We start from the raw sequence: 23,774 nt of genomic DNA on the forward strand, positions 1-23,774 counted from the left end.
TTGCAGTCTTCATTTTATTATTGATAGATTTGTCATTGCACAACACTAGTGTCAAAGATGGGTTAACTTCCCTAGCCTCCACACCAACATGCCTTGAGATGGGACAGAGATTAGAAGAGCATTGAGCATAACCATCTCTTCTTGCTCTCCCCTTAGAGAAACTCCTACACCATTCTACCTCCCTCGGCCCCCAACAACAGCGATCCCTGACTCCAAGTGGGCCTCCCACCAGATACCAATCTGTCCACTCACCTTACATCACAATCCCTCTTACACTACCCACACAATCCCTCCCTCCCACAACAAATTCCTTATACAAAGGGTTAAAAAACATGATTAAAAGGTCTACCTTTCAGTTTGATAGGGTTTAGGCAAACAAATTCAGGTGCAAAAACTAGATATGGCTCCATGTGAGTTTCAGTAGCAAACCCAAATTTATAACTGACTCTGTGTGGCATGGGCTACTTAAATTGAGGTGTTTCTTTTTCAAAATCTCCTCCACTTTTCTGATTCTTGCAGGGCAGTTCATGGTTCCCTAGAAGTAAGTTCTACTAAATTTAGTGGGCTTATGCCCAAGAAAATGAATAGAGAGGTATTGCCAAAGATATTTTTTTAAAGGATCACCTCCCAGATAACAACAACTACAAGCAAAACAAAAGATGAAGCAATATTGCAAAACTCAGTTTGTGCCATGAGACTACTTGATTGCTAGCAGCTGGAAGATTGAAAGTGCTAGGATTAGCTTCCAGGGTTCTATTGTCAGACCTTGAATCTGGAAATCACGGAAACTGTAGATTTGCTCTAAAGCCTTTACATTCAGAGCGTAGGTAACATCGTAAAAGAGGAATCTGGCAATTCCCGCACAAACCTATATCCCGTTGCCCCCTCCCACCAAGCCAAAAGGCTTCAACTCCCCCCTACAAACTACAAAACATTCACTACAAAGCATTGCGAGCCTGGAACAGTTCACACCTTCCTTTGACAAGAACTGTGTCCGGGATACCCTGGGGCGCCGAGGGGAAGACCATTTGGCACTGACGGGCTCAGTCCTGACATTCCGCCCCCTTTAAGACTTTCCCCTCCCCTGGACGGTCAGGGTAAGCCCGGTGGAAAGCTTTCACTAAACGGGGGGCTTGCACATGTCCTGAGTCCACCCGTTGTGCCCAGCTGGGAAATGGGTCCAGGCAATCAGATACTGCAGGCGGTTGCAATGCATTCTAGAGTCCAGGATTGCTTCCACTTCATGGTGAGACTCCCCCTGCATGTGAACTGGAGTGGGTGCCGCTGCCTGGGGATGCCAGTCATCCGTGGGGGGGGGGCTTCTTGAGGAGGCTGCAATGGAAAACAGGATGTATGGATCTCAGATTCTTAGGCAACTGTAGTTCGGCAGTCCCATGGTTAATCACCCTAAGCACAGGAAAAGGTCCAATGGATTTCTGTCCCAGCTTCCTACACCCCTGCAACCCCCTCATGTTCCTGGTAGAGTGCTGAAGAGGAGAGGGAAAACTTAAGACAGAGAGTAAGAAAAATGTGGATTTGCAGTTGGGTAGAAAAGAGTGTGAGTTGCCAATTCCAAGTTAGGAAATTCCTGGTGGAACCTGGGAAGGGTGGGTTTTCAGGAGGGGAGGGGCCTCAGGAGGGTATAATGCCACAGATGTGACCCTTTACAGCAGTAATTTCCTGTATGGGAACTTGGGTTACCAATCCCTAGGTGGGGGCTGGAAATTACCCAGAATTACAACTGAGATGACAGAGAACAGTTTCCCTGGAGAAAATGTCTGCTTTGGAGAACAGACTCAATGGCATTATATCCTACTAAGGTAATTTCTCCTGCCTCCACACCTCACCCTCCTAATGCTCCACTCCCAAATCTACAAAAATATTTCAACCTGGATCTGGAAACCCTATGAGGAACTGGTCTGTCAGGAGATCTGCTGTGATTTTAAGAGATTCCCAAGTCCCACCAGCAGAGGTGTATCTAAGGGAAATGGATCCCGAGGCAAAATCTGAGTATTCCACCCCCAGCTCCATTTTCCCTAGATACACCTCTGCCACCCTCACTCCCTCCTTCCCTCCCTCCCAGGCATGCTTGCCTACAGGCGCCTCCTCCAGCCAACATCGCAACAAGACACTGACAGATGGCGTTGGATCTCATTTCAGCGAGGAGGGAAATCCTGTGCAGGAGCCATGCGTATTGCACGCTCATCCCTGGGTACCTCGCTTGCTTTCACCCAAGTACATGGGAACCAGTGGCTGCAGTCACCATGGGGAGAGGAAGATGCATCGGAAGCCCCAGGCACTTTAGTGAAAAGGTCTTGAGTTTTGGTGCATCCTGGCCCAGAGAATAAGAGAGACTTGATGTAGCCTCGCGGAACTATTCAGGGCTGGCTGGATCCTGGAGGGCAGCAGTGAGGGTTCGGAGGGTGCCTGCTGGGGCTGTAGTGGCAGGCGCAGCTCAGGCTAGTGTGTGCGGTGTGTGTGTGATAATCTGCCCAATGTGACCAAATGGCAGCCATCCAGGGACATATGACCCCCTGCCCACCTGGATCACCCTACACAAGGTGAGGCAGATGGCAGAATTCTACTCCATCCAAGCACCAGTGAACTATGTTACTCAGCCCCACTGACTCTGAATGAAGGCAACACCTGGCCTGGTCAAGCTCCAAGGGACAATGGCACCCAATCCAGCCTGAGGCAGACAGTAGCACCTGGCCTAGCTCTGCCCAAGATAAGGCAAAGGGCTGAGCCAAACCCTACACAAAGTGAGGCGAAACAAAATGGCAGTGCAAGGCAAAGCAAGACAGAGGATGGAGCCTAGCCAAGCCCCATATGAGGTGAAGCAAGGCAGAGGCCAATTCCAGTACAAGGCAAGATAGACTGTGGACAGCACCTGGCTGAGTCCCCGCAAGGCAAGGAATATGATGGCACCTTGAACAGCTAAGCCCTACACAGGGTGAAGTAGATGATGATGCCAGCCTGCCTGAGCCATACATAAAGGCTATAGTTTTCTAGGATAGATAGTGCCAAGGATAGGGAAGCGTGGAAAACTAAAGACGGTGAGGAGATAAAGGTATGTCAGTTGGCAAATGAGAAGCAGAGAAGGAGGCAGGAAAGAGGGAAAGGCTTTGGAAATAGTGAGGAGGAGGGAAATATGAAATGCCTCACAAGGCTTAGAAGGTTCCCACAAATATTTATATTTGAATCGGTTTTTAATTTCCCTAAGCCACCTTGAGAGCCAGTGTTTTTCCAATGAAAACCATAGTAAAAATGTAATCAACCATGTACCTGAGCAGTGTAACAGCTAAGAGTTACACCCTTCTCAGTTCATAGAAATCAATGGACTTAAAAAGGGTGTAAATGGGTTTGTGTGTGACACTATTTGATTTTTTGTATTCAGTGTTTCTTAGGCAAATTCTCAAACTCAAATTCTCAAGCATCACAGTGATAATAGTATTGACCTATCTGCTAGGATGACTGGCACCTGGCAAAGGGAGCTCTGACTCTCAGAAGCTTATACCCCCCTATACAGCCGTCCAAAGAAGACCAGTCTCACGTCTTCCTTTTCTGGTATAAGTGTCACAGCTTAACAAGACACGTTTCAACACAGTCCTTTATGTTCATTCAAGTTTATTAAATGGAACAACTACAAATGTGCAACTTCACACTGACTTATGTAGTCTGTTGCTTTCAAACCTTATTTGCCTTATTTTGAATGAATATGCAGGTACATTTGCTTTTCTAATCAAATGTCATCTTATGTAATCTTGTCTAATCTTTTTGTGAAAAAAGCATGAACTGACGTCCATGTTCTTCATCAGACCAAGCTCAATACTGTAACTGTAACAACTGGAAAAAAAGGCGGCTTCTAAACTGACAGGCTTTTATAACTAGCCAATCTTGTCTAAATACTACTCCCATGCCTCTAAACTACATTTCCCACAATTCTTCATCTTAAAGACAAAGCCTGGTCTTTATTCATTATTGCTACATAGATGCTGACTCCTTTGTTACTAACTAACCTCCTTGGGACAGCACACCCCCAAAATTTTGTTGGTTTCTAAGGTGCTACTAAACTCAAATCTAACTGTTCTTCTAGAAACATTTTTAGGATTGCAAAGGTCATTTATGTGAAGTGTTTTAAATGCTACAAAAAACTATGGAAATGTTGGATTTAAACAATTTTTAAACAGTAATTAAATTAAACAGTAATTACAGTTCAGTCTTCAAAGGGAAGAACATCTAAATCCAGATGGTTTGAAGTTTAAATCTCAATTGATAAAAATACTTATGTATGAGATCAGCCTCACACTTACCTCCACCTTTCTCTTGTTCTCTTGTGTGTGGCCTCAGTAAACATAGCTTCCCCATCTTTCATTGTAGCTTGTTAGCCTTAATTTATTTTATTGCTTTTACCCCAAAAATCAGATGTGAGTTGCCTTGAAGACCTATCCATAAAAATGTGAAGTAAAAATATTTCAAATAAATATAATAATTCATCTACCAGTCTTATTATTCCTCCACCCTCAAACAGCCTGTTAATTAAAAAAGTTCCATTACCTTCAAGTGAAATGAAAGTATAAAAGGAAGGAGGAGGTCAGTTCACACTGATGTGGTCCCTGGCTCATCTTCAGAGTTGCCTGCAAGGCTAAAAGAAAGAGAATAAGGGCTGAAACGTGAAGGGGTAGGATGGTTTCATACAGTTTAAGTTGTAACTTTCTCCAACTGTTAATTAACTCCTGTCCATCAATTTGTCAATATTGTTAGTATCATCTTGACATATGGCCCTGTGAGGGGTAGGATCCAAAAATGTGATGATCTGGAATTAGTCGACACTTGATTACCTGTATTTTTAATGAGATATTTGAATGTTTTAAAAGTTTTTATTGTTTTACAACCATTATATTATTTTATTTTATGCTGCCCTGAGCTTGAAAGGGGAAGGGAAGGATATTAAAACAGACAGACACAGACAGGCAGGCAGGCAGGCAGGCAGACAGACAGACAGACAGACAGAGGAAGTTCACACACTGCAATCCAAAAACACTTTCCTGGGACTTTCCTGTATGGAAAGGCTTATGTCTTGGTTGACCTGCTGTAGATTGCTCCTGCATTCCAGTGTATTGTGGAGGAGGGTTATCCAACCTTTTTCAGCCTGTGGAGACCTTTGAAATTCTGACACACAGTGCTAGGCACAACCACAAAATGACTTTCACAGGAAGTGGATCCAACCATAAAATGGCTGCCACAGGAGATGGAGCCAGCCATAAAATGGGAGGGAGTGAAGTTATGCATGACTTAGGAAGTTGGTCTTCCACATGTCAGGCTGTTTAATGAGGTGCCATTTAAAATTAGCAGGTTGCTTAATAATATATATTGCATGCACACAAAATAAGTATGGATATTGAACTACCTAAGAGAGCTAATGCCTGTCTTCATTTTGCAGGCATGTAATACAGTTATGCAACAGGAAGAAGAAGAAATATGATTCTTTTCCTTGTTATTCCCTTGCCATGAGTCCCTTCTCTGATTTTTAACCTGTGCTGTTATTCAGAACAATGATGGTGCTGAAGGGGCAGTGAAAACTCTTTGTACATGTTTACAGCAAGAAAGATATTCAGGCCAGATTTTGATAGGAACATAAATGATTTTTGAAGTGAATAAAATTTGATGTAATGATATTCTTATCAACTTCTACCTGAATTATACAAATACATTAAAACTGGGAAGATTTGATGATTTCAATAAAAGTACCAGTTAAATGCATTAAGCATTTTAGCACAGCTAAAATACCATGCAGCCCAATAGTATTTATTTAGAATCAAGTTCCAAAGTGTTTTTTAGAATGTCACACAAAGGAAATACTTTACATGAAGAGAATGGCCCTTTCCCCACTCACCATAAGCCCCGTGCTACTCTCCGCAAGTAGCCTTGAGGGTCCATGATTCCACTCCCCGTCAGGGGCGGCTACGGCAAGCGCCAGCCAGCCCGGCGCTGCGGCTCTTTAAGCGCCCGCTCAAATTGTGGCGGCATCCCTGGCGGCTTGGCAGCGATTGCCTTTGGCAGAGCGCTGGGGGGCAGCGAGTCGCGGGGACGCCCAGGCGATGCGCTAGGGATGCAGCTGGCGCTCCAGAGCCAGCTGGCGCAGCAGCGGCAGCAGCAAGAGAAGTGGGGAAGGGGCCAATGTCTGCATTATACCACAAACATCAAAAACTCAGAAAGCCCTATCTAGCCCTTTCTAAAAACACTTGGGGGGGGGGGGGACTAGGAAAGTTGCCAGCCTGCTGGGTGACATTGGGGTCACAGTTCTCTCAGCCCCAACCACATCACAAGGTGTCTATTGTAGGAAGGGGAAGGTGATTGTAAGCAGCTTTGAGACTCTCAAGATAAAGAAAAGCGGAATGTAAAGACCAACTCTTCTATTCATTGCTTCCAGAGCTAAATATCATTATATGCTTATCAAATACTGTCAAATATCCAATACGACCGCCCGCCAAAGGATGTAAAGTCAGAAGTGTTAAAACAAATTCAACATCAGATTAACATAAGAAAACTGGAAATGCAATTTTGGGGACCAAATTAGTTTTAGAGCTATTTTTTAGAACCTTGTTTTCTTTTAATGACAAGACTCCATTTGATAGTTATCAATTATCTTAACCAATTGTTTTAAGATTGCGATCTACCCTATATCACCTAACCTAGATATTTAAATAAATTATTATCACAACAGTTCCAAATGCTGAATCAAATTCACATTTGGTTAAATGACTCAGGTTGTAAGCATGACTATTTCATTCCACTCAATACAATTTATAGAACCCATTTGTTCAATTTTGGCTTTTATTATTATTTATAATCAACCACATCTAAAGGCTCCCTTTCCAGGCTGGAGGGACTTAGTGTGGAATATAACAAGCAGAACTGTATTGTGGCTATCCAGTATGGTATTGTTGGTGCGGGCTTTCAGCAATCACCTTCCTGTTCTAGCATTTCATGAGTGCAAGAGTGAAAAACCGTTGCTGACCTGCTTGATAAACTCTAGTCTGTATGGAAGGTATCAGCATCAGCAATATCATCGGGTCTTTTCTTTATGCAAACAGGACAATTTTCCACTAATGAGACTTCCACATCCTTTCCTTTGAGATATAGTTAGTCCCTATATAAGCCTGATCTAATTCACATGAGACTTCCCTCCTTGCAGTTTATGTAAAAAGGTGTTTTATCCAGTGTATGTGATTCTCCACCATGTGAATATACCTCTGAACATGCAGTCAATATTATTCATACTGATAGCTTGTTCACCTTTTGGGGATTTGATTAGTTTCAGGCCACCCTATAGAAGTGACTGCGGCTATCAAAGCCAACCTTTGGGTCAGTCCACAGTTGTTCATGGGAATCCCTGAATTGGGGCCAGTGGTTTGTTCCCCCCATTGCCCCCCCTTGAGACTTATGTCTTGTAACATGCTGTGATTTCTGGCCTATTGATTAATGGGTCTTTCAGCAACAAGCAACCTTAATCTTTCCTTAATTGCCTTAATGGCTGTACAGCCTCTCTTTTATTCTCTCGTCCCACAATGTTGTTGCAAATGCTTTTGTATCTTAACTTGGTGCCCAAACTAATGACTTCGAGGAGACTGGCCGAGTTCTATTTCAGTTCTTCTTTTCTTTGTGTCCTTTAAATTCCCTTTGCCATATGCCTTTTTATGTACTCAGCTGATGGACGGTTCCTTGTTTGACAGCAAATTTTTAGAACTCAGCATAAATAAAACAGCATTCAACATAGCAAACCAGACATCATAAAGAAAGGACTCATTCCTGATTTGTTCTCAGTACTGCAGCCTGGATTCAAACATCATGCAAGGCAATGCAACAGGCACACGTTATGTGTAAGTACTTTGTCATTCAAACATCAATAGTATTCAAGTCCATACTGAGAATTTCAATTATCACAATAATAATTCTCACTAAAGAGGGCAAACAACTTATTTATGGAAGACAGTCAGAAATAAATGTCATATACTGGCAGTAAACCTTTAGAAAAACCCTTCCTCCTGAGTACTATTGAGTTTGATAAGCAGATCCCATGCTTTAATAGACACAAATATGTGTTAATACCAAATTGGCCATATTATACATAGTCATCCTGATCCAGGAGTGGGGATTTACTGGAAGAAGAGCTTTCCATTTATATCATCCAGCATTCATTCATGTTATTTACAGTCTGCCTTTCTTAGTGGGACTCAAGGTACATTATAAAGTCGATACAACCAATAAGATAGGACATTCAGTAAACAGTGAAATAGGGTTTGGGTCATACAACCAACCAGAAATTCAAAAGACAAAGCTGAAATAAAACCTGACACATCAAACAATGCAAAATTACACAATGAAATCCAACCCACAGCAAACTATACACAGTAGTATAGACAACAGTCCCCAACCATGTAACTAAGTAATTTTGCGAACCATTTTCTACTCTGCTACCCTATTGCCTGTGTAGAAAAGCCCTCTTAAATATTTCATTTTTGCATAGTTTGCAGAAAGCCAGAAGAGTGGGAGCCTTTTTGACTTCCTCAGGGAGGCCATTTTCCAAGGTGGAGATCACAAATGAGAAGGCACATGTATGGGCAGTTGTTGATTTCGCCCATTTGTAGGTTGGCACTTTTAGAAAGTCTTGCTCAGATGAATTAAACCATTGCGGTGGAGCACAGGAGAAGATATGGTCATTTAGATATGTAGGCTATGATAGTCAGTACTTCAAACTGAGCCTGGAAGTAGGGGTGGGTAGCGTGGTGGCCAAGTTTGCAGATGATACCAAATTATGTAGGGTGGTGAGAACCACAAAGGATTGCGAAGAGCTCCAAGCGGACCTTGATAAATTAGGTGAGTGGGCTAAGAAATGGCAAATGTAGTTCAATGTAGCTAAATGTAAAGTGATGCACATAGGGGCAAAAAATCCAAACTTCACATACACGCTACAGGGGTCAGTGCTATCAGTCACAGACCAGGAAAGGGATATAGGCGTCTTAGTTGATAGTTCCATGGGAATGTCAACTCAATGCATGGCAGCTGTGAAGAAGGCAAACTCTATGCTGGGGATCATTAGAAAAGGAATTGATAATAAAACTGCAAAGATTGTCATGCCCTTATATAAAGCAGTGGTGCGACCGCACTTGGAGTACTGTGTCCAGTTCTGGTCACCGCATCTCAAAAAGGATATTGAGGAGATAGAAAAAGTGCAGAGAAGGGCAACGAGGATGATTGAGGGACTTTGGAGCACCTTCCCTATGAGGAGAGACTGCAGCGTTTGGGACTCTTTAGTTTGGAGAGGAGGCGGCTGAGGGGGGATATGATTGAAGTCCTACAAAGAATTGTATGCATGGGGTAGAAAATGTTGACAGAGAAATTTTTTTCTCTCTTTCTCCACAATACTAGAACCAGGGGGGAATAATTGAAAATGCTGGGGGAAAGAATTAGGACTAATAAAAGGAGTCACTTCTTCATGTATAGTGTGATTGGTGTTTGGAATATGCTGCCACAGGAGGTGGTGATGGCCACTAACCTGGATAGCTTTAAAAGGGGCGGGACTGGAATTTATGGAGGAGAAGTCGATTTATGGCTACCAATCTTGATCCTCTTTGATCTGAGATTGCAAATGCCTTAACAGACCAGGTGATCGGGAGCAACAGCCGCAGAAGGCCATTGCGTTCACATCCTACATATGAGCTCCCAAAGGCACCTGGTGGGCCACTGCGAGTAGCAGAGAGCTGGACTAGATGGACTTTGGTCTGATCCAGCTGGCTTGTTCTTATGTTCTTATGTTCTTATGTTCTGGTAACTGATCGTTTCTTTGATAATAGCCATACTGTGGCATTCTGCACCAACTGGAGTTTCAGATTGATTTGGAAGGGACACCAATGTACAGTGCATTACAGAAGTCTAGTCTTGATGTCATGGTGGCATGGATCCAAATGGCCAGATCAGCTGTATCAAAGTAAGGGGCCACTTTTTGAGCCAGGCGGAGTTGGAAGAAAGCCTTTTTTGCAACTGCATTATCTTGCTTCTCCAGCAATAACGTTGGGTTCAGTATACTACAGAGGCTCTTAAACTGAGTCAACAAGGGTCAGCTGAATGCCATTGAAAGCGGGGAGCATATTGTCCTTCAAGTCCTCCACCTTCCCAACCAGCATTACTTCTGTCGTTCCAGCTTTTAGTGTCAGTTTGTTCAGTCTTAGCCATTTAACCACAACAGCCAGGCAGAACTTTAGGACTGCTACTGCATCATCAGGAGATTTGGATAAGGTTATATATAGCTGTGTATCCTCTGCATACACTTTTCCCACGTAACCAAAGACTTGTGACCTGAGAAACAGTGTAATGCAATAGATTAAGACTGGGGAGATGATTCAAATCCCCATGCAGTTATGAAGTTCAGTGGGTGATCCTGGATCAACCAGACTCTCTCAGCCTAGCATACTTCACAAGGGGAAAGTTAAACGAAGAAGGAAGATTCATACAGAATGCCCTGAGTTTCCTGAAAGGGTAACAGGATAAAATTGTGATAGACAGATTTATATCTCACCTTGAAATTTTGATAAGACAAACTATTGGTTCTTAAATATTTAATGCTACTGAGAATATTTGGAAGAAGCTATGCTATGCTATTGCTGCTCTGTATCTATCATGTATGAAATTGTTATCTATATCCATCTTCATGCCACTGGATACAGATAACAATTTCATACATGAGAGATATCTATAGGCATCTCAGGGATCACAAGCTAGATGCCATTCATAGCATTTCGCCATGTGCTGAGATGGCCTTTACCACATTGCCAAAGTTGATCAGAAAAGGAGAAGGTATTTTGTTACCTCAGAGTAAAAAAATGAAGCTTAAAAAGAAGAGCCTTATCAGCATTTGTAATCCCACCTTTTCTGAAATCGAGGGTGAATACACTAGGAAAGATGTATGAATTCAAAATATAATTCTCTCTTTTATGATATGCTTTCTTTTTTCTCATCCCTATCTGTTCCACACAATAATATATAGAAACAGTTTTACAATAATTTGACTCTGATCAAGGAGGGCTCTGTTAGTAATTTCATCTCAGCTAAGAGGACAATTTGACCAATTGGCTTCAATACTTATAGTCAATGCACCTCTATCTGCAATCCAAGGATAATAATATGGGCCCTGCTCTACACATATTTTTAACATAAATTTCCCATTCTGATGGAAGGTTTCCATTTTGCTGGAGGGCCAAGGAAACATTCAGGTCAGAGGTAATTCTGAAGCTTCTTAATATTTATCCAACTGAAAAAAATGTTATGAGAAGCCTTAGTACTATCTGCAAAATTGGAGATTCTGACATCGAAATCTGATACAGCTGGAGTCAACAGTGGGCAACCCATAAGCTTTTGTACAATGGGTTTTATTTGATGTGTCTATGTCAATGTTTCCCAACCTTTTTGACATCAGGGTACCCTTGATCTCACTCTTCATATCTCATGGTACCCCTGCCATCCCCCACCTTCCCCTCCCAGTGCCCCTGCTTGCCACCCCCCCCACCTTCCCCTCCCAGGGTGAAGGGAAGCACCGCGGGTGTGTGTCCGTGCGAGAATTGGCTGCTGATCTTGCGGCAGACCCTGCCTCCTGGGCCAGCTCCATGTCCTTGCTGGCGCCGGCAAGAGACACCATAAAAGTGAGGGGGGCCGGTAGTGTTGCCATGGTACCCCTGGGACATGCTCATGGCACCCCAGGGTACCACGGAACCCTGGTTGGGAATCGCTGGTCTATGACAATGACAACTAGTACCACTGTGAAAATCCTGCATCAGGTTGAGCCCCCTTTATTTTCTTTTTGTTCCAATGCCACACATTACTTAACCAATATTTGGAGGCAGTGAAAAATTGGATGAGGGCGAATAAACTTTTAAAATCCAAACAAGGTTGAAGCGCTGTAGGATAAGAGTAAAGCAATTGTGGAAATAAATGCACAACCTACTTTGGAGAAGGACAGCCAACAGCAGCTTCGGAAACTCTGGAGATTTGGGGGTGGTGCCTGGAAAGTGGTGGTGCCTGGACATTCGGGAGGGGAGAGAGCTCCGCAGGGTTGCAATGCCATAGAGTCCAGCGTCTGAAGCTGCCGTTTCCTCTAGGGGAATGACTACTTGTAGTCTGAAGATCAGATATAATTACATGAGAACTCCAGGTCCTTCCTAGAGGTTGGCAATCCTAGATTACAATCCTTATCTAAAAGAGCAGGTTTGCAACTTGGGGATCCTCTTGGGTGCTCTACTGTTGATGGGGAACAGGTGACTGTAGTAAGCAGGAGTGCCTTTTCCCATCTTAGTTTGGTCTTATTCCTGCAGAATGTTGACTGGGCCATTGTCCCCCACATGTATCCAGAGTAGACAATTATAACATGCCCTGTGTGGAGTTTGCTTGAAGATCCTTCAGGAACTTCAGCTGGCACAAAAAATTGCAGCAAGAGTCAGCCAGAACTCAAAAGGAGCATGCAAAATCAGTGTTACCAATTACAGTGTGTGTCTAGCTACAGACAATTCAAGGTGCTGGATCCAAAATACATGATGGACTTCCACTGCCCATGTGAACGTGCCTGAGAAATCCTTCCTGCAGGGAAACATGCCTTTACTGGTGTTATGGAATCTCTCTCTTGAGATGTAAGAATTATACAATCACTTCAAACCTTCCAGGTTTTGGGTGTTCATGGATTGTATATACTGTTTCCCAGTTTTAACCTGGAACCTTCTGCGTGCAAAATTCATGCAATTTACTTTCTTTTAGCATCTTTGAATCTTCATTAAAGTAGCCAGGGGAACATGCGTGGAATACTGTGTGTTTGTATGTTTGCTGTTCAAGAAGACTTTACTGTGTGCTGTAGTAATTGCTTTCCAACAACTCTTCGACATAGCTATTTTTCCTGCACCACTCTGAAGTCTTTCATGCTGACCAAGAGCAGGTGATCATAGATGGTTCCATCTTAGCTGCTGCTTTTGTGCCACTGGTGCCAGCAATGTTTGGAGTTTCCACTCACTACTAAATCAAACATGGCTCAAGAGAAATTGTTTCCGACTTTTTATCATAACACTAGAAGGTAGGATCACCCAATGAAACTGACCAAAAATTGACAAAGGAGGCAAAAAGAAAGTGCTTTGTGACTCAATGCATAATTGATATGTGAAGTTCATTACCATGAGATGTGGACAGTGCTCCGAACACATCCACAGGACACTGTTCAACAGTGGAATCCAATCCTGTGTGGATCTGATTGACTTTATCCTTAAAATCCACAGCAAAATCATCACAGCAGATATCAGGGGGAATTCTGGGCACTATCCTCTGAATTGAGGACAGCAAGCTGTTTGCCACCCTAAGTAACTCTTCTAGGGGGCTACTTGCAGGAGCAGTGCAGGTGGAGAAGTATACCTTCTGATGCCACTGCCACTTGGCAGGCTCAATCATGGGCTCCCACCAGTGCCTGGACAAATGTGTAACATTTCGGCAACTTGCGTTCAAGCCGTTACCCCTCCCGCTTCATTGCCCTCAGCTCCCCAGTATACCACAGGGCCAGATGTACTCTACCAGCAGGTGAAGGGGCTCAAGAGCAATTGTGTTGATAGCCCTCTTGATCTCACCATGTCAAAATGAGACCAGGGCCTCGACAGGAATGCTGACCATGTTGCCAGGAAAATCTCCCAGAACTCTCAAGAATCCTTGGGATTCCATCCTCCTCCAAAGGCAGACAGTTTTAATTCCCCCCCACACACACACACACACCCTTTCAGTGAGGGAGTAGCATTTGAAGCCTAAACTTCACCAGACAGTGATTCATCCATGACAAGGGACAAATATTAAGTCCCCCAACTATCAGATCACCCTCAACCCATCCCATCACAAAGACCAGGTCAATAACATGTCCAGCTGAGCGTGTTGGACCTGATACATGGTTGCCATGATGGGCATGAGGTCCTGACCCAAACCATCAGAGGCATCCTCAATTTGGAGGCTGAAGTCCCCCAAGATCATTGCACTGGAAGCCTCCAACATCCCCTCTGAGACTGCCCCTGCCAACTCAGGCAGGGAGGTTGTTGGGTAGTGGCATGAGCGGTACTCCAGCAGCTATCCTAACTTATCTCTCTGGCCAAGCACCAAGAACAAACTCACCACAGGATGATTGGGTCATCTGGTGAGGGTGATGGAATCCCTTAGGATTCCATTCCTTAGGTTAGGAAATATTCACGGAGCCCTTCGGGGGAGGGCGGTCTATAAACCCAATAAATAATAATAAACCCAATAAATAATAATAAACCCAATAAATAATAATAATAATAATAATAATAATAATAATAATAATAATAATAATAATAATAATAATAATAATAATAATAATAATAATAATAATAATAATAATAATAAATGATATTTATGATAACTATATTCTAATGATTTTATGTATACCGTTTTTATGTTGTACACTGCCCAGAGCCCTCTGGGGATGAGGCGGTATATCAAATCAAAATAAATAAATACAATTTTTTAAAAATCCCTATGGACCATGGCCACTCCTCACCCTGTGAGCAGAACTTGGTAAGCACCAGTCCCCCCAGCTCACCCACACAGGTCTCCATGATATACATCAGATCACCCTCCTCATGTTGGATCAGGTCCTGGTTAAGGAAATATTTATTTTGGATTGACCTAACATCCAGAACAAGCACCACCAGGCCGATGAGCTGGATGATATGTGCTCCTATTCTCCCAAGCTTAGGGGACAGGGTAGAAGGGGTGATAGCATGCAATTATCTAAGATCCCTTCTGTGCAACCTGACTATCTATGCCCCATTGCCATAATGCTCCTTGTAAATACTGGATTAGGAACCTCAGGCCACCCCTCATCCTCCCCACCCAGGCACATGGTTCCCTCTGATCAGCCAACCCCTGACCTTAAATCAGGCCCCTAGATTTCACACCATCTCACTGCAATAGCCAGCAAATGGAAGGAATCTTCCATCTTCCACACAGAAGGAGGTCACAGGTGGACCTCACTCCCATCTCCCGTCCAGGAGTATAATCTACTGTGCTCCAGTGAGGCCTGCACTTCCCAGAGCTGCCTGTCCCCAATTTATGCTGTGCCTCTTCGTGGACAAATTGGGATGGTCCCTCCCTCAGCCTTCCTATGCCTAATCTCATCCCCTCCCCGCCATGGACATCTTGTTTCTTCCCCATTCCTCCGTCCCTTTGCTGGCTGTTGACCAACCTGTTGGTCATGGTCCTGGCCCCATCCATTTCCCGTGGTGTTGCTTTTTTTGGTGCCACCCCAGGGCTGGTCACAATGCAACACACTACTTTGGAAGCAGCTCAGCTGCACCATTTTTGCACTGTGCCCCGCTGTAGTGTGACTGCCCTCCCCATCCTCCGGGAATGCATTGTTACACACTGATTTCATGAGAAACATGGTTGACAAAGAATCTGACTATAACCCTTTAGTAAGTACAGCAAGCAACTGTTATCTTTTTTCTAGTGTGCAGCTAAACTGACCCCTGTATATATTTTGGGGCTCAAGAGCAATTGTGTTGATAGCCCTCTTGATCTCACCTACTTTGCTTCAAAACTGGATTCTCTTTGCTAGGATGAAATACAATGAGAACATTTACCGAGTGCTAACCCTGTAAAAAACTTGGACTCATTTAGGACTATGATGAGTCAAGATTTCTCGTGCACGAGAAAGAATAATTCAGAGTGCCTTGTGAGAATCATTGAAGGAAATTGTCACACCTGGTAAATTAATATAGATATTTATTGTAAATAAGCATTGCTTCTTTTCTGTAAGAGTCCATGGACTATCTCCAAGAGTGATGAAACATCTGCAGCATAATTAAGACGAAAAATTCTAAAATGGCTGAATGGACCAGCATGGCAGACTCCATCATCTCTGCTGCTTGTGAGAGTGGGAAAAGAGTGACCATTTCCAGAAGACGAAAGAAATAGCCCTGTGTTATTCTGTGCTTCAGGCTTTTTGGCTTCACCCCACCTCCCCTGCTCTACTTTCGTCCTCTCCGATGATTGGGGTGGGGAGGGGGGGCTTTGAAAAACTTTATTTCAACTTCAAGCATTTGCACTATATTAGATCTATAGAAATAATGACAGATCTAATTCAGGAATATTGAAATATCAAGGAATATCAAAATAACAAGCCTCTCTTCCTGCAGCAGCAGCAGTGGCAGGGGTGTATGTGGAGAGGGGGGAGAAGCAGGAAGAGAGAGAATATCAATTCTAGGACATGGTCCCCTTCTTCAGCAGAGTGTGCTCCCGGGAATTGCTTTGCCTCTTTCATTTGGAGGGGGTATTTTTGGAAAGAGGATACAATAACAATATAACTGTGATGGCAGCAATATCAATATAGCAGCAATGTAAAGTGCTTTAACAAAGCCAGCTATCTTGTGACTACTGGGTGTGATGAGATCTGTGCTTTTAAGATAGATCAGGTGAAGATAAGAGAACCAGGCAGAGTTAAGAGAACCAGGAAAAGCAGTGACCAGGTAGAGTTCATCAGGCAAGCTACAGGGTGCCTCCTCCTGTGTAAACAGAGAAACATGAGGAGACCACTACAACCACATAGTGCAGTGAAGAGCCCAGAGGCAAGCATTCCATGCAAATGGGCCAATATCCTCCTTCTTGACTTGGTGAAAGATATGGCATACTTACAATCTCTGACCATTCTAGAAAATATAACTTGTCAGGTGGAGTTGATGCATTATCTTCTACCCTATTTTTGAACTTGCTGACAGGCATTCCAAACTGGAAATTTGCTGAGTCCTGGGTGAACCACCATGCATGGCTGCATTTCACTGATGAGTTACAAGTTGTTTTGACCTGATTTATAACATCTAAATAGTTTCCTGAGACGGAGGAAAAACCAGTGCTGTTGGCTTGTAACCTTTGACACTCTTCTGTTTCTTTCATGGAGGGCGCCTCACGCTCATGGAGAATACAATATGGACACTTTTGTAGTTTATGTCATCCAGTATAGTACAGTGTTTACAATGTCTTAAATAGGATCTGGTTCAGATCCCCACTGCCATGGAAGCATGCTGGGTAGAAGCTTGCTTGGGCCTGTCTCACAGAGTCAGCCTCACTTCTCCTGTAAGGTTTTTGTGAGGATAAAATGGATTCGAGATGAAGGAGAGAAAGCTACTTTGGGGCCTCATTGGTCAGAAAGATGGGTTATAACTGAAGGGGTTTTTTTAATAAACAGTGTCCTTGCAGCTATTGCTGCTTTGCAACTCACCTGAAGTCAGAAGATATAAGGCAGGAAACAAATATTATAAATAAACTAGCGGGGCCTGGCCACGTGTTGCTGTGGCAATTGTCCTTCTCATCACAGTCCGCAACCCACACAGATGTCCATGCAGATCCAATGATCCACAGCATAGCCTTTTGGGGTGGTCAAATGGAATCCCTCTTTCCCTTTTCAATTCACATTGTTATATGGTGATGTCTTGTTTTTTTAGTATAAGGTAACCCTTTCCATTCCACAACGGAACTGTCCAGAGTGCGAATCCCGCTGTCCATGAGGCTGGTTGACACGCACAGTCCTGGATTGGGTAAGGCAGAACTGGGGCAAGGAGGCTATCCCAGTCAGGCAGCAGAGGCAGGGTGGTGAGGTGCTCAGATCGAGGCCAGTTCTCTGGGTTCTTAAAAGTCCATGTGCAAAAGAAGCAGAGCCAGTAGTGTTGGTTTGCCCCCCACCCCGCGGATTTTCTTACAAGAAAAAGGCAAACTCCAGCTCGCTTTTAGTAAAAGAGAGCTGTGGTGAATATGGGTGAGGAAGTGGGTAAGTGGTGGTTGGATGTGAGGGAGGGCAGAGTGAGGTGTGTGAGAATGAGCTAGATGTGTATGAGAGTATGTGTGTTGTGTGGTAGTGTAACCCCCATGCCCAGAATGGGTTGGCCCAGAATGGGTTGACCCAGTAAGGGGTGGAGACTCAGAGCAGCAAGAGGCTGCAGGAGAGAGCTCTTTGGAGAAGACAAGGGTATCAGACTCGGACCTTGATTTCTTTTGTGGTTGTAATGGGTGAGAGTTCTCCTGGAGACTTTCATCATGTTGCAACCTGTTCATCAAGCCCTTGGAGTCTTCAGGAGCCAGCCAACTTACCAACTTGCAAAGAAGAATTTGGACTTGGCAATATCAGTAGACTGTAAATAGAAGGACTTGAAATGCAACCTGAACAGGACCTTGAATTGTAACGTTAAATGTTGATGTTTTAAAAGTGTTAATTGTAAAGAAAAGTAAACCATTTTGTTGTTTAAAAATTGTTGTTGCAACTCATTCCAAGTACTGCCCCACAGAACCCACAAGCTGAGGTTACAGTAGTAGTGTGTAAGCACAGAGAGTTGACCTGCGTGTGAGGGGGGGAACCCCACCTGACGTCTCACATGGCAAAGTGTGTATATGTTTCACTTCCACTCGTATTACTTACCAGTATTACCTATTTACTGTTTCCAATGCTCATCTCTGCCCATCTGCACGAACATTCTAAGCCCTCATATCAAGCCCTTAGGCCACAGACATGCTGCATGAACATTCTAAGAGTGACAGTTAAACACAGCCAGATTCATGGCCTGGTGCGCCAGGAAAAAGATGTTTTACCTGGCTCAGGTATGGACTTTCGGCGATTTGAAGGTCCGATGACCTGCCCAGAACAGGGAGGAACATCATGTGAAAATTTGGGGGCAATCCATCCAGCCGTTTCGGCGTTAGGGCGTGACTAACAAAGTCACTGTTAGCTTTTTATATATATAGATGGAGCTTCTTGTCATTCATCTTTCCTGCTCATCTGCTGTAGTTTCCTGGACTACTGCTTTTCCTTACGAGATGAGGCTGGAGACTGGCTATAAGACTGAGTCAGGTAGAAGAATCATGTTACATGAATTTGTCAAAAATGAAACTCTCACACCAAGGTGACTCTATCTGCCTCTTAATCTGTTGGAACACTCATTCTATGATGTGACATCAGTAAACTATGCACTTTCCACACAAGCCCTGAATCTTCTCATTCATCACTAGATGATTCTAGAAAGGGCAAGGAGACTAATAATGTGCACATGGCAGGATAAGTGGTTCTATACGTATAGGGAGGAGTTACTGATATTTGGTACTGCTTTTCAACAGCATGTGGGCAGCATGAACCAATCTATGACACCTTTCATAGCTAGAGAGTTGTTAAACAAATAAGAGGACCAAACATGTCACCTGGAAATCCAAAAAAGATGCATATATTTTGAAGCTGGCATTTTCAAATGCTGTTGAGATGTGTGTGTGTGTATACGCACATTTTTTTTCTTACCAGTTACTATGTAATTCTAGTTCAGAACATAGGTGCTAAGTCCCAACAAACTATCCGCATCATTTAAATTAGAAACTGGAAACATTCAGGGACCGTTCTATAGCTATTTTTAAACAATAACTTCCATGTTTTTGTAAACTATTCACCAGAAACCTAAAACAAGCAAAAATCCTTTTTAAAAGAGGGGATATGCAAGGCTGTTGAATATTCATTTTGCTATCCACAATGTGCATCTTTATCCACAATTTGTCCAACTCAGTTTGCTAATCATAATATTATGGGAGACAAGCATATCTTAAAATATTAAAATTGCGTCTGGCAAGTTACATTTTTGCTGTTAAAACATATACAATGACTCTTTGATTAAGCTTCCCAGATATGTTTAATACTCAAGTTAGAATAACTAATTCCCAGAATAGAAGCAGAAGAAATATGAATCTGCAGAGCACAGAAGAAAATTGCAGCACAGCGGAATTGCTGAGGACATTTTCCAGTATTATTTACCTGGAAAGTAGATGTGCATTTTAGATTTTTATTCCTACACTTTCCTTCTATATGTGGCTCATATCCTTAATGAAATGGTTTCCCAATAATCTTTGGGCAACCAACCAGTGGTGCAGTTTGCATTTGGGAAAGTTCTGTTTCATTATTTTAGGACCATAACTGTAGAAATGTATTCCAGGGATCATACGGCCTTGATGTCACTGTACTCTTAACAAAACACAACAAGCTTGATACATTTTCTCAACAAGATTTTAATAGTTTCCCTATTAACTTTTAGTAATTGTAAACTCAAACGAAAAAGGAATATACAGTTTTTATCCCACCTGCAAATTGCAGCATTCTGCGTTTTTACAATCGGAACATGACGGAAGAGGGGAAAAACAGACATCACTGTAAAAAGATTTATTAACAAAGAATAGTAACATAAGAATAATGAAGTTGTTCAAAATCTTCTGCAATTCTTTAAAGTGATCATTAAAGATCCCTTATTAAGTATTTCTAAAGAAAAAACTTTGCTTGTGATCGAACTGAAAATAAATTCACTTGAAATCAATGGGGTCTTAGGTCCAAATATGTATATCTAAATCAGGGTCATGGTGCTTCTTGAAAATAATCTATCCCAGGCTCACACACAATTGTTTCTCAAATGACACTGCATGAGATTTTCTGATCTTGTAAATATTGTGTCCTCAAAAAGAATTGTGCCTATGTACTGATATGCATATACATTTGCAAGCATGTATTTCCATTCCAAATCATAACCTCTCCAAGATTAAGATTAGAGTCACAGTGCAGAGTTTACACTTGGAATTAAATTGAGGTTTTTTTTACAAGTAACAGCCTTTTGCTCAGAAGCATCTTAAGAATTAATAGGAGCATCAACATTGTAATTTATTTGCAAATATATTTTTCTTATTTTCCACTGCAAAAGAATGCTGAATAAAACATTTCATGGATTAGTCCATGACTAATCAAAGTGATTCAGCATCATTTTCTTCAAGAAATATATTTATTGAACACTGCAGAATTCTCTCTGTGGATGATTTTTTTCCCTGCAAGGCATAAATAAAGTTTACATTGGCAGTGGTATTTGTGAATAGTGTGAACTTCACATTTGATGGATTAGCATGTGGTAGAATTAACCACTTTCTTAATTGTAATTGTCAGTTAAGTTGGTATCTCCATGTAATTAAAAAAAATTCCAGCACCTGATGCTAAATTCTCTAGTTTCTACATACAGAAAAATCAGCTGGAAAAGTAAAGCATTCAAGAAAGCACTGCAAATATGAAAAACAAAACACTGCCATGTTTTGTCACTGCCATGCTGAAACAATTATATAGTGTTACAAGTATATTTTCTAATAATGTTTGGAGATGTACAGAAAGCCCTATCTACTCTTAGCAAGCATAGAAAGCTGCATAAAACACAGGCCACTTGAAATATCTGAATGAAAATGCTAAATTAGTTTTGCATAGCTGTAAGTTTTCATTCGGCTCCGCTGTTTCACATAATTCTTTTGGTAGAAAACAGGAACCTATTATGCACACATGAAAAAGAGAGCGGTTATCCTACCTTTTAAAACATGACTGGTAGGTTACAAGTCACTTCCGCGGTTTCCTTTTGCAAAGACATCAGCTCTCTGGTTTGTCATAAAAAAAACATAATGAGGGTGGGGAGGAACAGAATATTTTGTGTCTGAAAAAATCCACGATTCATTGGTATGGCAGATTCTCCTGAGAATTCTGCTATTGTTCACCACATCCCAAAGCTTATTCACCTTCTCTTCTAAGGCATCTGCATAAGGCCAATTGAATGGAAACAGCCATGATAGATCACCTTTACAGTCAACAGTCATTTTGTGACTGACTTGATTAACAGAATTAGATCTCAGCCTAAGAAAGAGATTTCATTTCTGGTCTAGCTAGAATGAGAGTCAGTGAAACATTAATTTAAAAATGGACCTCGTTCCAAAACATGGGCAAAACACTAGAGTTGGAAAACCCTAAGAAACTGTATTTCAAAACTTCTCATGAGCGTTAGAAATTGGAGGAAGACAACATACACAGCCGGATATGTTAGTGACGTATGCTACTGCCTCAGGGAGACATTTCATTTCAGTTTCATTGAAATACTGCAATATGAGTAGAATTGAACAGAAGTACCTTTAAACTACATTCTCAGATCCAAAATAGGAACTGTATCTTTTATAAAACAGCTGCACTGCAGCCATCAAAATGATGGACTCCAGTATATTCTCTGCTTTGCATTCATGGTGCACATATTGAGATTCAGCACACCAAGTTGCAATGCTTATGATCTATGCATCTCATCTTAACAGCCCAAAAATAAACTTTACATCCTAATTGCTTAAGAAGGAACATATGGAATATAATCCTGAGATCATCATATGCAAGTATTTTATGGCGCAATCCCAAGAATATTTTCCTTGAATTAAGTCCCTCTGAATAGACCTGAGTAGAATTCAGATCAGACTGCTTAGGACGGTATTGTTAGAGCCTCAGAATCGAATATTCTGATTCAAGAGACACTTCCTTCCTAAATATTGGAAAAAGCACACTAACTCTTGCCGTGGGACAAGCTCATTGAGAACTTAAGTACATATTTTACTATGAGTTCTGGGTGTGGATTGCACAAGAACCTTAATTGGTGCCATTTAGTTCTCAGATATGATTGTCGTTCTTTCTGAGAAGTGTATTAATTTTGAAAAAACCTGTGCATTCTGTGATCATTTTGAAGAAGAACTATACAATAGTTTGTCACATCCCACCTACACAATTCTGGCAGCAGAGCTCACAAAAAATAAATATTAATAATTAATGATTTAAGTTTATTTACAGTACATTTCAAAACACTCAAGTAGGAAAATGGACAGCATAATGAATTTTATAAAATCTGAGATAAAATGTATAGGGAATTCACATAAATTAACTGTCCATATATGCGTTCATAGGAATACATACACATGCATATGCATATGTACAGATATTGGTTTCTTATATTTCTTTACCCATTTATTCACAAAACATTATAAGGAGGGGAAAAGGGGGGGAAAGAAGGCTATGTCTCTGCCCCAAACAAGCTTACCATTTAAACTAGGCAATAGGAAAAACAACAGAGGGATATGTGTCACAAAGAGAAACAGATGACTGGCAACAATTACAGTTAACATGTTTTTAAACTTGATTAAAGTTGGAAACAAGAATAAGCTTTTCTTTCATGCAGGAGAGTTCTCCAGGAAGGCTGCAGAAGTGGAGATATCAGCCAGCATCTATGCAAACCAAACTTTTTCAAAGAGTTTGTAGGCAAGGGCAGGCCAGTTCCTATATTAAGCAAGCTCCATGTAAACAGGTTGGGTCGTTTTGGGCCCTGGGGCGACATCAGTATCGACAATGCTGGTACAATTCTCTTACCTTAATGAACTTAGTCTTTAATTTCACAGCTTGGCTCTTGTGCTTTGCCTCCAACACAAAAGAGTGGAACTGTTTTAGTCCTGAGGAGCCCACCCTTTCCCTCCAACAGCTGTGGAAACTTTAACCATGACAAGGATTTTTGCCCCTTGTGAAACTGTCAAAAACAATAAATATTTTTTCTTTTTTTCCCATCATTAGACACTCTTAAGAATGCCTCTCCATTGTCCACTGTAATTCCCAGAGCTCACTGGGCAGAAGCTTTATTGTCTAAAATGAATCCTGAAGTGTGAACAATACTGGGGCTGCTACACTTCTCTCTCTCTCTCTCTCTCTCTCTCTCTCTCTCTCTCTCTCTCTTTGAGGGTGTAACCGTTAGGAATGTGGTGCTTCTCCATAGACAGCTTTGCCAAAAGAGCACTTGTGTTTTTTAACACTGGTCTTTCAGAAGGACGCTCAAGTTAAAGCATTGTGC

The 23,774-nt window shown here is 42.1% G+C and overlaps 1 long non-coding RNA gene across 1 annotated transcript; it reads right to left on the reverse strand.

The window, feature by feature from the left end:
• On the reverse strand, positions 1-23,530 carry LOC125433563. The gene is made up of 5 exons (XR_007244634.1): positions 23,303-23,530; positions 21,444-21,510; positions 4,558-4,645; positions 4,314-4,445; positions 1-1,332 (listed from the first exon to the last, which is right to left on the reverse strand). It is a non-coding gene; the product is annotated as an uncharacterized LOC125433563 (long non-coding RNA).
• Positions 23,531-23,774: the final 244 nt, after the last annotated feature.

This window comes from Sphaerodactylus townsendi, linkage group LG01, assembly GCF_021028975.2.
Source record: "Sphaerodactylus townsendi isolate TG3544 linkage group LG01, MPM_Stown_v2.3, whole genome shotgun sequence".
NCBI classification, from domain to species: Eukaryota; Metazoa; Chordata; class Lepidosauria; order Squamata; family Sphaerodactylidae; genus Sphaerodactylus; species Sphaerodactylus townsendi.